Source organism: Protomyctophum parallelum, assembly GCF_964188405.1.
Source record: "Protomyctophum parallelum genome assembly, chromosome: 8".
NCBI lineage: Eukaryota > Metazoa > Chordata > Actinopteri > Myctophiformes > Myctophidae > Protomyctophum > Protomyctophum parallelum.
Window position 1 is genome coordinate 42,767,699 of NC_139703.1, and position 18,885 is coordinate 42,786,583.

Sequence of the window (18,885 nt, forward strand, 5' to 3'; positions counted from 1 at the left end):
CATTTCAAGTTTTCAAATAATAATTTTGAAAACAGCGCATTGTGAGCAAAAATTTTACTTAAAGGTATATTCAGTGATTTCACTCAAAAAACCTTAGGTTTCGTTTTTGGCTGTGGGACCCAGCCTTTCGTCCAATCAGGATAGAGAGTCAAAAACGAAACCTAAGGTTTTTTGACCCCCAGGGTTTAACTGGGGACAGGGAGGAACTCCTTATATGGCCCGCACACTCTATAGTAGGGAGGATTATCACAACAAAACAAAAAAATAAGTGATATTTGAATTAAGTGAAATCACTGAATATACCTTTAAGCACAGTACCTATAAGTAAATGTACTTAGTTACTTTCCCACACTGCGATTAGGTTCTGTGAGGGGAAGCGCAGAGGGAAGAAACCTGTCTGTCTCCCTGTCAGAACCTAGCACAGATACACTATAGCATGAGGTTCTGTCTCCCTGTCAGAACCTAGCACAGATACACTATAGCATGAGGTTCTGTCTCCCTGTCAGAACCTAGCACAGATACACTATAGCATGAGGTTCTGTCTCCATGTCAGAACCTAGCACAGATACACTATAGCATGAGGTTCTGTCTCCCTGTCAGAACCTAGCACAGATACACTATAGCATGAGGTTCTGTCTCCATGTCAGAACCTAGCACAGATACACTATAGCATGAGGTTCTGTCTCCATGTCAGAACCTAGCACAGATACACTATAGCATGAGGTTCTGTCTCCATGTCAGAACCTAGCACAGATACACTATAGCATGAGGTTCTGTCTCCATGTCAGAACCTAGCACAGATACACTATAGCATGAGGTTCTGTCTCCATGTCAGAACCTAGCACAGATACACTATAGCATGAGGTTCTGTCTCCCTGTCAGAACCTAGCACAGATACACTATAGCATGAGGTTCTGTCTCCATGTCAGAACCTAGCACAGATACACTATAGCATGAGGTTCTGTCTCCATGTCAGAACCTAGCACAGATACACTATAGCATGAGGTTCTGTCTCCCTGTCAGAACCTAGCACAGATACACTATAGCATGAGGTTCTGTCTCCCTGTCAGAACCTAGCACAGATACACTATAGCATGAGGTTCTGTCTCCCTGTCAGAACCTAGCACAGATACACTATAGCATGAGGTTCTGTCTCCCTGTCAGAACCTAGCACAGATACACTATAGCATGAGGTTCTGTCTCCCTGTCAGAACCTAGCACAGATACACTATAGCATGAGGTTCTGTCTCCATGTCAGAGCCTAGCACAGATACACTATAGCATGAGGTTCTGTCTCCATGTCAGAACCTAGCACAGATACACTATAGCATGAGGTTCTGTCTCCCTGTCAGAACCTAGCACAGATACACTATAGCATGAGGTTCTGTCTCCATGTCAGAACCTAGCACAGATACACTATAGCATGAGGTTCTGTCTCCATGTCAGAACCTAGCACAGATACACTATAGCATGAGGTTCTGTCTCCATGTCAGAACTTAGCACAGATACACTATAGCATGAGGTTCTGTCTCCCTGTCAGAACCTAGCACAGATACACTATAGCATGAGGTTCTGTCTCCATGTCAGAACCTAGCACAGATACACTATAGCATGAGGTTCTGTCTCCATGTCAGAACCTAGCACAGATACACTATAGCATGAGGTTCTGTCTCCCTGTCAGAACCTAGCACAGATACACTATAGCATGAGGTTCTGAGCCGTGGGCTGAACCTGATTTTAGTATCAGGTGTTCAGTATTACTGAAAACAAGGACAATTCGCTGGTGTCAAACACACTGTTGATCATAACACAGGCAGCCTACCAAGCACAACTGCTCAAATTCTTTCCTGTGATTGTTCAACCTTGTGTCACTCTCTGCATTGTCCCGTGTATGTGCCAAAAAACCCTCCCATTTGGCACCTTACCCAGAGAAATAAACCTTAAGAGTAAACACAGTGTGATTCTGTTCTGCCCCTGGTGTGATACAGTGGCGTGGCCATGGGGACAATGTCCTGACATGACACCTGTACAGACACACAGCTGAACAAAGACATCACACACAGAGCACAAGCAACACAAGGGAGCGATGATGAACACTGTGTACTGTACAGTAGGTCACCGTTTAATCATTCACGTTTTGATTTTTGATTTTATTTATTTTTAATCTTGGATTAGTATTAGTTTGATCAAATTCTGAAAACAAGCCTGTTTTACATTCCCCTCACCATAACAAAATGTACTGTGGCTATAAATATTTTGACACAAAACTATTGTGGAAGTAGGAAGTCGCATGGCCATATAAGAGAATCCCTGCACCACCCAGAACAGAAATGAGGGCAAAGCTGTGAGAACCCTGTGTGAACTGTAACCCAAGCAGCATTCAAGTCTCATGAGAACTTGACATACATCTGAAATGGAGAATGAATCCAGGAAGTATACAAGTACAAACTACAGTGTGTGTGTGTGTGTGTGTGTGTGTGTGTGTGTGTGTGTGTGTGTGTGTGTGTGTGTGTGTGTGTGTGTGTGTGTGCGTGCGTGCGTGTGTGTGTGTGTGTGTGTAATGTGTATCTGAATGGTTTGCAAAGACCAACAGACAGCGCACTCCTTTGCGAGATGAACCATGGTACCTGTGGATCCGTAACAGAAAAACAGTTGCCTTACTGAACGGGCATCACACATGGCATGGCCATGAGAGCAGAGAGTAAGCCCTGGGAGTAGATACTGCCCTGAGACCCCGGGAAAGGGTAGTAGAGAGAGAGAGAGAGAGAGAGAGAGAGAGAGAGAGAGAGAGTGTACTGTGTGTGTGTGTGTGTGTGTGTGTGTGTGTGTGTGTGTGTGTGTGTGTGTGTGTGTGTGTGTGTGTGTGAGAGAGAGAGAGAGAGAGAGAGAGAGAGAGAGAGAGAGAGAGAGCATAAAGAGCCAGCTTGCAGACTTGTCCCCAGTGTTTTTGGAAACAGGCAGCACTCTTTTTGAAATGGTGCCAATAGAGGCTGGCCCAAGCCGTTGCAGCTGAAACTTTTACAAGCTCAGTGCTCGCAGAGCAGGAAGAGAGAGACAGAGAAAGATTTGTAAAAGAGTGTGTAGCTTCTCTCCCTTTCAGTTTTTCAACCTGCCAGAGAGATCAACGTTTCTTTGTTCATTTAGAACTGCAAAATCTACGAGCAAACACTCGTTTTGTTCTGGAGAGAGGATCTGCATGAGAGGAGATGGCATTTATATGTGAGGAATATGATTTGTAAGAACAAATATCTAAAGAGACAATGACGTCACAGAGGAGGCTGCCCTGGATAATGCCTGAGGAGATACTGTACATGAGTGAACGAGGGTCTGACTGTGGTACTTGTGGTTGACACTTGAAATGAGAGCAATGTGCACGTTTTGGCTCGGTCGGACGTGGGATTATTTTGGTGTCTCACTGTCCTTGGTGAGGGTCCACATGGGAGTCAATATTTTAAATATTAGTACTGCTGTTTTCTTCTAGAGGTTGACCCCTTTCCTTATTACATTTTCTCTTTACATCTTTCATGCCACTTCTTATTTGCCTGAGGATGGTTACTACAAACTGAGGTGAAAGTCTGCTTCTTCACCCCTACCTTTTTCCATGAATGTTGACTGTAAACACCAAGTTTTCACACGCTGCCATGGCTGAACTTGATCAAACGGCTTAAAGCAATTTAGTTTTTTTTTTTAAGATCCATGCGACAAATCAAAACAAAAACATAGGCAGGTGCAGAACAGCTAAAGACGTCTGGACATGACTACCGAAAATGGGAACCGAGAGGCATGTTCTACCTGGGACAGATGCCAACTTCTGACAAAAGGCTTTACTGCGTGGCTCAGGAGGAAGCCTTCAGCTTCTCTTTACACTAAAATGCATCAGGAATATCTGGCATAAAATTGTTTGGCCTACATAAATCTGTCAAAGCTTTTGGCATCATATCCAGACATGTAAGTACCCATTCTGGTACATTAATCCTATAGCTTGCTTCTTAGTTCTCACCCACCGACCCCAATACCCCCCCTATCTTACTAACCCTCTTTCACGCTTGCTCTTTTGCTCTTTCATCTGCAACCCACAATCATCAAGTGAGATATCTATTTAATGAAACATAGCCTACAGGATATGTAACTTGAAACGTTTCCTCCGCTAGGTGGTTTACTCAGCTAAGTCGTTGACATTCGCATCAAAGCAAAGCTCAGTTTAAACAAAGCTGCTGTACTCTACTGCATGCATGCTCTGCTGACTGCATCTCAAATCTTTGGTACTGTAAGGTCTGTTTCAGAAGGCTTTTATGACCTAATGCGTTATTTCTCGCTCTCTGCCCCCCCCCCCCCCTCCCCGCCACCGCTCATTCTCTTGGCAGCAGGGCAAAAGTGGGCAGGGAGAGAGAGGAGGGCATGGCCCAGAAAGAGCTCTCAAGCCCCAGCCCATGTTCGAGTGGGGTTGCTTGCTAGTACACTACGCAGTCTTTCCCTCATCTTGCAGGCGAAAGAGAGGGATGTGGAAATGCATTCTTGTCTCCTCTTCACGCCCGCCTTTTCCCCCCTTCCTTTCCACCACCATGGCCTAATCTCTACGGGTCAACACTACCCTGTCCCATACAAAAACTCAGCTCCAGGTATTTCAATTTTTTGATACTGCTTCTTGTTTGGGGCCGTGTGATTCCTGTTTCTGGTACAGCTCTCTTTTTTAACTCTTTCCTTTGCACTTTTACATTATACTCTATTGTCACCTTCCTGCTGTACACGTGTCTGCTTCGCTTTCACCAAACGCATTACTGAAATCTCTGCACTTCTGTGTGATTGAGGCACACAAGTTTTGAGATACATTTTAACAGCTTGAGTTTTCACGTGTTGAAGCGTTTTAGAGAGCCATCAGAGAACCAGAACGTCCTTCGACGTTGAATGTAATGAACAGCGAGTTTATGTGCAACTATTCGACAGAACAGATGAAATGTTAATGGTAGTGCAATAATTATTAGGGCTAAAGTGTATATTTAAATATAGGCTGGAGAGCCTAAACATTCTACAGCTCCAATTATTGCAGTACAGTGAATTAATTTTGGCCCAATTGGATGAAGCAATTACCGCCAGGAAATACTTTTGAGATAAAAGAGGTTAATCTGCATTTAAACTAAACATTTCTATTATTACTGTAGGTGAAATGTGCTGCCAGCTGTACAGCATGTGTCAGTTACAGTTACAGAGCCATGGTAACATCATCACTACAATATGTCCCATGTATTTTGTCACAAAATAAAAGCATCATACCCTGGAACAATAACTATCCCCATGTATCATGCAGGTACACCATATGTTTCTTGACCTGCTCTTGATTGTGCTGTTGCTGTTCCACAGACCTGTTCAGAAACCAGTATGAACCAGATCCCTCTGATGCAAGCATTGTTCTATGCATGAAGGGGCTTGTATTGTATCATTGCTAGGGTCTCCATTTCAGATCAAACCATTTTCGGTTTTATATAGGCTTTCCCCGACAGCAGAATAAACAACACGACAAATTTGATTCGCTCCTTTTTGAAAATCGCTTTGTTCGTTTTATGAGCGTCATATTTCTTCTTATTTTTTTCCTTTCAAACAATGAGTCTGTTTTATGTGTTCTTTGCCTGAACATTTTGACACACATAATTGCCCGTGAGAATTTGTGTGAAGTTTTCTTTGCTTAAGTCTGCACTGTGTGTGTGCGTGCGTGTGTGTGTTCTTCTGTTTGTTTGTGAGAGAACAACATAGCATGACAAACTGTAATGTGAAAGGGCAAGTTGGAAAAAGGGGGAAGGTGCAAGGAGGATGGGCAGAGAGACAGAAAATTAACTTATTTCCTCCTCCCTCCATTCTCCTCAGATGAACTCGCTCTACTGCTTGATGACATGTTTTTTGGAAAGCCATTCACATCCTCAGCTATTTGCCTGACTCTCCTCCCCCTGGTTACTGTGACACTGTGGTTTCTAGGATCAAAGTCAGTTTCTTCGGCCTCGCTCTCTCTCTCTCCACAGTATATCCGTATATGATGATTTTTAATAGCAAACCAGATTCCAACTCAAGTTTATTCGACTCTGCATTTTTTATAGCTGTGATCGACCCTTTTCCTAAAAATGCGTCAGAGGGACGCTAGCCCTCCGATATATTTTTGAGGGGAGCTAGCCCCTCCTATATACAGGTTTAATGCTTGTCTTTAGTTCAATGTTTGTTTTGTAAACGCCATTGACAATGAAGGGAAAATCTACGTCATAATGTGCCTCTGTCATACTGTCTCTTTATTGTTAATGGCGTTTAATGTTTTTGTTGGCACCGTTTGTTTTACATCACCATTACCGGTACATCAGTTAGACTTTAATATATTAGCGCCCCTCACTTAACACAAGTGTGATTTTTAGTGTATGTTCACAAACTTTGTCCTACACAAATATTAAATTCCCATTGACAATGAATGGAGAATTTTACGATAGTGTCTGAGCAAATAGGCATAGTGTCAATTTTTGTCCTACACAAACAGTCAATTCCCATTGACAATGAATGGATAATTTTACAAACAACCACATATGACAGGGTAAAGGTCTATTTGTACTATTGTTTTAGGTGATTAAGGTGCCCACCGTAAACTACAACATGACGTCATGCCGCAGTGGTAAGGGACTCACCACTCACCACATATTTCTGTTTGTAGTAACCACCGTTTCGTTGGTCACCTTATCAGCTAAAACTGGAGTATGAATAGGCCTTTAAAACAAATCAAAAAGTATTCGCAAACACTTTTTCACCCAGGGCAGTTGAGACTGATAGTGCATGAAGTGTTTCTCTATATTGAGTGGTGAGTACAGTGAAGGCTCGGTGAGGGGAAAGATTTTTCCACAGTCTGAAGTAGGATATACAGTACGAGTACATGACAAAGAATGACCACCCTGCCCCATCACTCTCATAAAACATCATGTGATAAACAAATCCACAATAGAGCACTTGAAAACATTTCAGAACTACTTCTTCACATGCAGACATTACAAATATCTTGTGCGCAAGACGTCAGCAATGGATATTATGCTAGGGACGGTGGATTATCTCATCTAAGCACCCTTCCAAAATTGCCCATAAATGATCAGTCAGACATGGTTACAGAGAAAGTCCTCTCGCATGTAGTGCAGCATGTAACATGATCATGAGCAATGCTTTTCAAACAACAGAATATTAGGAAATAATAATATGAAATAATATGAAGAATATGAATAATGAAAATATAATATTCTTTGTGTATATTATCATAATAGAAACGTTTATGAACTTTTATATTGAGAATTTTGGAAAGTTTGGAGATTTTTTTAGGTGTATTCTGTATACTATGTTAATACACACAGACACACACACACACACACACACACACACACACACACACACACACACACACACACACACACACACACACACACACACACGGCCAGTACGCAGCCTCACACCTACATTATGCCGAGTCACACTGGCCTGAGTTTGACGTGGGTCGGTCCCATGTATGCCATCCCATAGTTTGACGTGGGTCGGTCCCATGTATGCCATCCCATAGTTTGACGTGGGTCGGTCCCATGTATGCCATCCCATAGCGGTTGACGTGGGTCGGTCCCATGTATGCCATCCCATAGTTTGACGTGGGTCGGTCCCATGTATGCCATCCCATAGTTTGACGTGGGTCGGTCCCATGTATGCCATCCCATAGTTTGACGTGGGTCGGTCCCATGTATGCCATCCCATAGTTTGACGTGGGTCGGTCCCATGTATGCCATCCCATAGTTTGACGTGGGTCGGTCCCATGTATGCCATCCCATAGTTTGACGTGGGTCGGTCCCATGTATGCCATCCCATAGTTTGACGTGGGTCGGTCCCATGTATGCCATCCCATAGTTTGACGTGGGTCGGTCCCATGTATGCCATCCCATAGCGGTTGACGTGGGTCGGTCCCATGTATGCCATCCCATAGCGGTTGACGTGGGTCGGTCCCATGTATGCCATCCCATAGCGGTTTGACGTGGGTCGGTCCCATGTATGCCATCCCATAGCGGTTGACGTGGGTCGGTCCCATGTATGCCATCCCATAGCGGTTGACGTGGGTCGGTCCCATGTATGCCATCCCATAGCGGTTTGACGTGGGTCGGTCCCATGTATGCCATCCCATAGCGGTTGAGTTTGACGTGGGTCGGTCCCATGTATGCCATCCCATAGCGGTTGACGTGGGTCGGTCCCATGTATGCCATCCCATAGCGGTTGACGTGGGTCGGTCCCATGTATGCCGTCCCATAGCGGTTGACGTGGGTCGGTCCCATGTATGCCATCCCATAGTTTGACGTGGGTCGGTCCCATGTATGCCATCCCATAGTTTGACGTGGGTCGGTCCCATGTATGCCATCCCATAGCGGTTTGACGTGGGTCGGTCCCATGTATGCCATCCCATAGTTTGACGTGGGTCGGTCCCATGTATGCCATCCCATAGCGGTTGACGTGGGTCGGTCCCATGTATGCCATCCCATAGTTTGACGTGGGTCGGTCCCATGTATGCCATCCCATAGTTTGACGTGGGTCGGTCCCATGTATGCCATCCCATAGTTTGACGTGGGTCGGTCCCATGTATGCCATCCCATAGTTTGACATGGGTCGGTCCCATGTATGCCATCCCATAGTTTGACATGGGTCGGTCCCATGTATGCCATCCCATAGCGGTTTGACGTGGGTCGGTCCCATGTATGCCATCCCATAGTTTGACGTGGGTCGGTCCCATGTATGCCATCCCATAGCGGTTGACGTGGGTCGGTCCCATGTATGCCATCCCATAGCGGTTGGATCTGTGGCTCTGGACAACCGGACCTCCAAATATGCCTATATGGCCATATCGGGTTTGTTTTATGTCTGAGTCATAGTGACATGCCTGTATATGGGCGTACCAGATTTGTTTATGGTTATGTCTGAGTTAGAGTTACGTCAGAGGGCCAATTTTAATATCTCTGCTGTCGGGCAGAAACCAGCTAACTCCTTTTTCAGGAAATGAACAAAACCTAATATTTTTTAAAACAAAGCCTCATCAAAGTTTGTATTGTGACTTTGAGGGGAGCTAGCCCCTCCTATATACAGGTTTAATGCTTGTCTTTAGTTCAATGTTTGTTTTGTAAACGTTATATTGTCATATATATTGCATGAGTGGGGGCGAGGTGGTGGAGTTAGCTGCTTTAACCAGTTTGAGGGTCCAATGAGTTAGCTGGTTTTGTCAGAAGCACTTTATTTTATAGTTTTCATTGGTTCAAATAGTTTTTTAACCAACACACAGATAGATGTAAAGGGTGTTCAATAGCACTGATTTATGGAGAAGAAGACAAATCTAAATCCCATACATATGGTTTGAAAATGTTTACCTACATGCCCGGGATGCCAGGGTGAAGGTGGTGGCTAAACCATGGCAGAAAGGACATTTTCAGTACCATTTACTTTGTGTTAGTGTGCTGTTGATTATGTCAACATGCTGTCCATTTTAAGTGCAGGAGACAGCACAGTAGTATCTGTGCTATCTCATGTAGGGCCACGGTCACGGTGACACCTCCTGAGATTACAGCATGAAGTCAAATGAGGTCAGGCAGAGAGACACACTTCCTGTTTGAGGGCCGCTATTTTTGAATACAGGGCGTTCTCCTCTGCTGGAATCCTTTGACATCATGAATGGTCTTAAGATGTGAGGATAGTAAGTAATTATTTGTTTATTAAGCGAGTGGATCTCTGCTTATTTTAACTCTTGTTCCCATTCAGGACGGAAACCCATTTTGGTGTTTTAAGAATTATGTTATACTTTAGCTATTGAAAAGTAGCAGATACAAGCTCATAGCGCGACACCGGGAGCCACGCTACGAGCTTGTACAGAGCGTTTTAACTCAAATCTTTGCTTCTGGGGGGTCCCTGGAACAACATATTTTCAGATGGTGGTCTGAAATACAGATAATTCTGGGGGTTCTGAAAACTGTCAGGACATTTTCTTTAGAATCGGCCTCAGGACTAAATTAGTTAATATTTTGAATATGTTTTGTGTCTCCATATGATGATGTTGTTTGATGATACGATACCTCTTGATAGTATCTTAAGCGCATTCCTAACAGGTCAGCCAATCAAGGAGATTAAATATGTTCTTCTGGCATGCTTTATGTGGAACAAAGACAGTCCACATCAACAACGCTGGAAATTAAGATTATGACTGCACTGCCTTTGGCCAGGCAGATCAATATGAACAGCGTTACGGCAGTCTGATGCAAGTTAAGTAAACAGGATGTACTGCATCACAGATGAGGAGAGGATCTCTACTGTAGAGAGCAACTACAGTAGAACCTCAGACACAAACAAGACACTAGTCCAGCATAATATGGACAAAGTCAGTTATGATTATGAACACTTTCTCAGGATCAGATAGCTGGAGCACCCGACTCAGCACTATAGAACAGTGGTTCAGAGGGCGGCACACTGATATGTGAAGTCCTGATGTGACACATTATTATGGCAATAGGCCTAGTTATGAATTATATCTTTTAATTTCCTTTAGCCTATCAGTACTTTGTGCGGCGTAATTTCCCAATAGGCTATAGAGGAAAATTCCATACCCTAAATAAATATTTTAACTACTCAACCTGTCCCTATTTTGGGTATTTCATTTTAAAGGACCACTTCACCACTTTTCAACATATAATAGGTCCTCACTAATAATCATGATAAAATGGCACACATTTTTTCTACTCGGTCTGTGTCTCATAGGAGGGCTGTGGGCAGTTCAGAAACCCGTCCACCAGTGACATCATCGATGGGGAATCCAAGCTAATAGAAACTGCAGGCTTTCTAGTACTGAAAAGTTGCAATACGATAATGGAAGCCATCGTTTTTCTAAAGAAATGGTGGCATTTTATCATGATTATTAGTGAGAACCAGTTATATGAAGATAGGTTGAAAAGTGGTCCTTAAACTCCTTCAGAGCCACCTGGTGGTCACCAGTTTAGGCTTTGAGTGCCAATTCTCCCATTATAAAGAAAGAAATAATTTGTAATTCTATTATGCATGTAATGTGCATGTCATCACCTGTACACCAGATTAGAGGAATTTTTATTTATTTTTTAATTCCCAAGGGATCACGTCTTGTCGTCCGTGGCATCCGGTACATAATTGGCAATTAGACGTCTTGACGTTTATGGCTCTTAAACTGTTTTAAGAAAACATTTTTAATTTAATTTAATTTATGAATTTGATTTTTTTTACTAATCGTCAAAGATGTGGAAGCTCACAACACATAGCGAATCAGCGATGACGTTGAACTGTGCGCCTTGACATTTTTGACTTGTGGTGTGCACAACTAGTCTGAAAACCACTGGTATAGACAGTGCGTTGCGTCCATTTGGTAGCAAGCTTTGCCACCATACATTATTGTGTTGTCACATACACCCATTTTGATATGGCTTCCGCTCATTGCTTGGCTGCCAATACTCTCCTCCCCCCGCAGCATTGGGCATTACCATGCTGCATCCACCACATCACCCCCTTTTTGACTCATTGAAATTCAGTTTGGCACACAAACAATGCCCAGTTCTTGGCACCTAATATTGAAGAGAGGCACATAACCTCAGCCTTTTCCCTCACGGTCGCCCCCCACCCCTCGTGTTCTGCCAATCCACGTGGACCGATGCCAATTTGCGATTTTCGTGCCTTCGTCTAGACAAACCCAATTGTTCGACACCTGGGCGACAGAATGGATGTATTCAATAAGTCAAATGTTTTACCCATGCAGGGTGAGGACTGCTGCTCTGGGCTTCACTATCTGAGGGAACAGTGACTGACCATTTCATCGATATATCAATTGATAATGGTCCGATCAAGGGTAAGGGATCCGATTCCTGACTGGCTTCCTCTGTAACTTTCTGCAACGGATCGGATCGGCCATTTTATTTTCTGCAATGTTGTTAGGCAGTATGGTAAATGTGAAAGTCAAAACGTCACATCCGGGGGTGGGATGAAAAAAAGCATGGTTGTGCAATGTGCATGCTAAACAGCATAGGGCATACAACATTATTACAGTGGAATGTGTACTTTCCAATAGAACTGTACATTTGAAGAGTATAATATCATGTTGACAAAAACACGACTATGATGTATTTGGGGGAAGAAAATCAAAGATATGATTATAATATTCCCTAATACAGTTTATAATGTGAAAAGTTAAGTAACTGCACATATAAATGTGCCCAACTGCCTTTTGATAGAACTGATCTCATAAATCACAGTTTTGTGAAAAGATGGGTTGAGGGTTTAGCTGTCTTTTTGAATAAGAGAATTGTTATGCAACCGTTACATATTAAACTGTAACACAGGTTTTGTGCATGTCTTTCGGGGGCAAAAGATAATGCCTGTAACTTTCTTTCGGGGAGTTGAAATATAAACAAGCTTGTTTGAGTCATGTTGGCTTCCCTACAATGCACTAATCACAACTACCATACCTGAGACTGCACATTCAGGTGTAGGCCTATAAGGTCATTCTCTGTGACACATATTCACTTGAAAAATTACGACTATAATTTGGACTGGTTTTGTTGAGCCATGTATTTTCTTAATTTAGTATTCTGAAAACTCACTATAGCCTACAGTACATGAGGAACTGGCTAACAGAACTGCATGTTGTGTCTTACGTTACAAATATTTGCTAGTAGTATTCAATTAATTAAAACAAACTTCACATAATTTCTAGAGGAGATGCAGGTACAGTAATGGCAACATCAGTAAATATTGTTTCTAGTCCACACAACAATTCTGGTATAAAACTTGAATGGGTTCTTGAGTGTGTCCCCTCTTGCATTCGCCAGCCAGTCAGAAGAGTTTGATACCATTTGCCATCTAATTAATTCAACATCTCAATTAAGGCCTCCCACTCTCTGCTGCCCCTGTGCCTTTTCATTCTGCCCCAGTGAGCATGCACTGGCACTCCCATGCAGCCAGAGTCTGCCAAAACATTTCAATCACTGTCTGCCTTAATTAGGCCAAAGTGGAATTCAGAATGTTAATGAACTGCCCAGCCGCTTTTCAACCACCATGGTTCACATGCTAATTTATGCAAAGCGTCAGGGCCTTTGCATGGTTTGACCATCGTCTACCATAACAGTGTCTGGGCTCAGTCAGCCCCAGCCAAAGTATGGTCCTGTGGGGCCCAGACGGCTCTACTCGGCTTGTATCCCAGACTTTAGTTGGCACAGTAAACAGGGTACTTTTTCAAAAGACTTGAAGTGGCTTTCAACGCCTCTGACATCGTAGAAGTGGTCGATATTTCCTGCAGTGTTGTCTTTCTCTGGGCATAGCCTATGATTATGAATGATTTAATAATCAACATTTATCTATGGTGATTAATTTGATCATTACGTCAATATCTAGGTTTCCCCCGTTGAATATGTGAAAGCAGAAGGGAGCAGTTAACAGGTCGCGCCACAGCTTGTCACCTCAAGCAACTTCCTAAAATGGCCGATGTACAGCCATTTTGTTTTGATCCATTTTCATTGCATTGCCTGCTGGCTGTACATTCTGAAGGGAGGCCAATGGGGAAAGTCATGTTCAAATTGAGCTATTTACTTCTGCCCGTTAAACAGCAAGCTTCCGTAGGGTAGTGAAGATAGAATGAAATAGAGTGAAATAGGCACTAATTATTGGCACAGCTTTCCTATATTGCACGCCAACCTCTCTGGATGCCAATGAGTTATGTTCTACACTTGTGTAAATTAGCACACTTTCCACATAAACAACAGTATATTTTGTCTTCAATTCACACGTCAAACTACTGTGCCATTTTTTCCCATGCATACCTTCATCCTTTATTTAGATGACAGTTTTGATGACAGTCATTCCCATAATTCTATACACCTTTTAAGTTTGCAGTGACAGTGTGCCTAATCTTGTGAGGAAATTGGTCCTTGATAAAAGTATTACCAGACTACAGTACCTCCACCAATAGCAAGTGGTCATTAGAATAATTTAGTGGGATTTGTGACTGTGTGTGTGTGTGTGTGTGCGCACATGTGACTGACCTGACGAAGATCTGTGAAGATCGAAACGTTGTCGATTCAATAAAGTTATTCTTTACCAAAAGAATGGTGTGCGGGCCCTACCTCCTTCCATGTGTGCACGTGCGCCCACTGTTTTATGCGAGGAGCTATATTTCTATTGTATGAAAATAACCATGTGTGTTTATAGTGCTGCAGTTGCATGTGTGCATGCATTCGTGTGTATTTGTATGTCATATCTGTTTGTGCATGTGTGTATGTTATGTGATGTGTGAATATGGCTTTTCACCATGCAGTTTCAGGACTCTGAAAGTGATCTCTTTATGGTTAACATGGTTGGAAACCAGAGGAGCCGAGGTCATTTGGCGATCTGTGAGCTTGCCGCATTGTTGTAGATTGGCTATTTTCATTGTGCAACAAAGTATAAATTAACCGAAACCATAGGCTACTTAGCTGACCGGGCTCCCCCAGGGCTCTGCACTTTGTATGCTCCTTATTCCCACTCTACAGACAAATCTCTTCAGCTCACGAACATATCCCAATGCAACATCTAACCATATGTCTAGCTTTCTAGCCTCCCAACAATCTAACAGTCTTTTTTTCTTCTTTTTTTCCTCTTCCAGTTGGACTGAAGCACGTTGCAACCCCTCCACCGATCCTTCCGACACAAACGCTCTGTCCTTGAGGCTGAGGTAGTAGATTGAATAGTTGTGGGGTTTGTGCTCTCCCTCTGAGATAACTATACAATCTACTGTCTTTCCTAAGGAGACAGGCTGATCAGCTGTTACACTCACGACCCACACCCTACTCTGAAGGGCAAGGTGGTCCACGAGTCATGTCCTGGAACGTGTGGATGTTATTTTGATCTAATTTAGAGTGAACCCAATAGGCTATACGAAAAGGAAGAAAACATACACCAGCATCAACAGACACACTAGGGTGGATTGAGTTAGCCTAAATTAATAACAAATGCTCTCTGGTGCAGTAGATGGATGTAACATTATATTACATTACCTTTAACCACTTAAACCCTATAGAAGTTTACCACAGCCCCCCCTACTTGGTCCCCTCCTCCCCCCCCCATCTACACCAAATATCTCTGCCAAAAGTAGCCAATCTACAAGCTCACAACGCATCAAAACACAGCCCTGTGAGCTTCCTCTGCTATTGTCACAGAATGTTCACCTATTATGCCCAGAAGAGAGGGATGCTAGGGTTCATGTGGTTAAAAGTAAAGGATGATGTTGCTTTTTTGCCAATGGTTTGTATGGGTACATTGAATAAGGTAGCCTACAGTGATGACTGGGACCTGGCAAGGTGAGGTAGTAGGTTGTATAGTTTGTGGGAGGGATCGAATCCTATTCAGGTGATAACTATACAGTCTATTGCCTTCCTTGAGAGGTGCAATGAACATTTGGAACATGGAACTCTCAATAATGAAGCACTGAGACTCTCTGATCAGGCTCGCTGGCTTGAGGCACTATTGTGCCATCTGGTGGGCAGGAAAAACAAGTTTTCTCCACAACTTCCCGCTCAGAATCCGAGCTTTACTAAAGTTAAGGACCAATATCTGGTCAAGCACATCAAAGTATAGCTACATCTTTTTTTCCTTATTTTTTTGCATTTCTATTGAGGCTCTGAAATTTCACAGCTGTTCGATCGCAATTCAATGCATATTTGTATTTAATTAAGTATAGTTGAAAAAAAAATTGCCTAACAACACTGGATGCTTTATTGAAATATAGTTACTAATTTAGTTCAACCTTTATGTTATGTTTGATACAAAGGCACAGAAAACTTTGGATAATATTCTAAATATAGATGTATTTTGTTTGTTTTTCACACTTTAAAAGGCAATACAAAAAAATGTAATGTTCTTTGTTATGCTAATCAATTTGTTATGCCAATCAATCCATGGGATGTCTCTTATATTAAAACTATAGTAGATACATAAAAGATGAAATGAGTTTTCCCTAACCATAATAATGTAACATACTGTCTGTACCCATATCCTATATTAAAACTAGAACTGCACTCATACATGCTTTTATTTCACCCCGACTTGACTACTGTAATGCACTGTATGTTGGTGTTACCCAAGCCTGTCTGTCACGACTACAGTTAGTCCAAAACGCGGCCGCTCGCCTCTCAACAGGGACACGGAAGTATGACCACATCTCCCCGATCCTTGCCTCCCTACACTGGCTTCCTGTGTGTTACAGGATCCAGTTTAAGATTTTAATGTTTGCTTTTAAGTCTGTAAATGGGTTGGCACCAGTCTATATATCGGAACTTGTAGCTCCCAAAGTATCGACAAGGGCCCTGAGGTCGACTGACCAGTCACTTCTCAAGATCCCTAAATCAAAGCTGAAATCCCGGGGGGGATAGATCATTTTCTGTTGTAGCACCCACACTGTGTAGCACCTTACACACTGTGTAGCACCTTATGTTTTTGAGACCACCGCTACCGTAGTCAAGTTTGAAAAAAAGGACGAAGAAAGGCGCAACAGTTTTCTCAGTGCTTCAGCACCCACACTGTGGAATGAACTTCCACCTCATGTAAGAACTTCTCAAGTCTTGTCTGTGTTTAAATCACGTCTGAAAACTCACTTGTACTCCTTGGCATTTGAACATAATGATTAAGAGTTTCCGCTTCCACTGCATTGTGTTCTTATGTTTCCCTGTTTATGTACTGTTGTTGCTTTTTTTTCTTTTTCTTGATATTCTAGTATTTCTTTGTGTACATCATGTCATCACGCTCATGTCACTACGACTCGGCCATGCATGCCAAGACGTTCCCAATGCAGCTAGTGACCAAATATGGAATGTGTTGTCTAACCTCAATGTGTCGTCAATCTAGTCAATCAGTCAATCAGTCAGCTCCAAAACAAATCACACTCATGTGAAGTGAGGGGCATGCCCACTATATTTATATCGGCCACATGACATCTCACGCCGTCAATGTTTGTTTAACAGTTTTGTTTAACAAACAAGTCCATAGACTTCGCTGCCATTCAATTAACATCATATTTTCTTTTAAAAAAATTTGCCTGCAGATTTGTTTCAAATTGTTATAAATAAAATGTATTATTATTATTATTATTATTATTATTATTATTATTATATGTGTAAGTGCTCTAAACAAACAAACAACAAAGCCATGCATTGGGTGCCCCTCAAAAACAAAAAAAATAAAAAAATAAAATCTTTTGACAAGGAATTAGAGATACAGAGATAGTCGGATTGGCGGTTATGAAGATATCCGCATTAACTTATAATTAGTCAGATCACTTAAACCTATAGCAATTTTTCAAACTCGATAATATAAGAACATACTGACAGTACCTCCACCGATTGTCTGCATAGAGCGCCGAAGTCCTGACGTCACTCACTCATCCCCTGGTTTCCCCTGGTTCACGGAAGTCATTTCTCTATGGAGAATAACATGGGATCATCTTAAAATCGTTCCATATAAGCATTGTGGTCCAAAAATAAACAAGCTGTCTCTGCCTTATTGTCAGGGAGGTGTCTCTGTATCGTTTGCGACAGTCAGTCACTCATATATGATAGTCTGTTTCTAGCGAAAATGTAACTAATTCAGTAGCAGTAACAATAGCGTTTTCTCTCAGTCAGTCCTGGATGACATGTCTATTTGTCAAACACAGTTTTTATATGAGGCAATCTAAAATCCCCCTATGGGGATTACAATGCAAATAAAAAGTACATGAACACTTGGATTTGCGCCCTCTACCGATATTGACGTCAGACTTCGGTGCTCTATTGTGACACAGACATGTTCAGAGGCTTAAAGCTGCACCATATAACTTTCCTGTTCTACCCCAGATCAAAAGGGCTGAAATATTAACCACAGAGATAATAGAGCCTGCCTGCCTGCTCTGGGGAGAAATGATATGGGGGGGCTTTTAATTTGATGTCAAATATTTTCTTAGGTAACAACATGATGTGGGATCATTTTCATACACAGAAGAATGTTAATCTAGCTCTTTTGTGGAGGACATTTTTTGGATGGTTTGTATAAAATGCTATATTGGACAGGGTATATTATTATGGAGAGGTAGGCAGGTAGGTTAAATGTAAGGAGAACAGCCAGAAGAAGGAGGTCAGTGATTTTCAACCCTTTTCATATCAAGGCCCATTATTTAATCTGCATTTGAGCCATGGACCACCATTTGATTGTTTTATGAGTTTGCATAACTAAAGAATATGTCCACATTTCCATGCTGTATTGATGTTGGTACCTGTTAACATGTGATCTTTATTGTCTTTTATATATCTGCTCTTATTCTGAAGTGCCGGAGTGCTACACGGAAATGCCTATTACTACTTGTATAAAACTGCTCAATAAATGGCTGGCTTCAGTTGTGTTGACACTGAAGGAGTGGATGTAAGCTGCTGCCTACTCATCCTTATATTTTATTAGTGAATTACATTTTCCCATTGACTTGAATGGGAAAATGTGAAAAATCACATTCAAGTATTTTTTCCTCTGAGACTGTAAGCACTATAGTTACAAAACTTGGAGGGTAGGTTCATAATATTTACTAAAATTAATCAACTTCTAATGTTATCGGTCGGCCTCATGGTGGTGCTATAACAGCCCACTTTACGTTTTGGCTTATAACTCTTGAACCGTAGGTCGTAAAATCAAAATATTTTTTTCCCTGGATTGCGTCATGATAGATTTTCCGCCATTTTGAATTTTATCCAAAACATACTTTTTGCTGCTCCTTCTACAGATTTTGCCCAAATGTCACAAAAATCAGCACACATGATCTCTGGACCTATCCGATTAAAACACCATCGACCATTT

The 18,885-nt window shown here is 42.2% G+C and overlaps 1 long non-coding RNA gene across 1 annotated transcript; it reads left to right on the forward strand.

Moving 5' to 3' along the window:
• Nucleotides 1-3,816: 3,816 nt before the first annotated feature.
• Nucleotides 3,817-15,766, forward strand: LOC310862845. Its single transcript, XR_014569630.1, has 3 exons — nucleotides 3,817-3,948; nucleotides 4,365-4,619; nucleotides 14,678-15,766. It is a non-coding gene; the product is annotated as an uncharacterized lncRNA (long non-coding RNA).
• The last annotated feature ends 3,119 nt before the right edge of the window (nucleotides 15,767-18,885 follow it).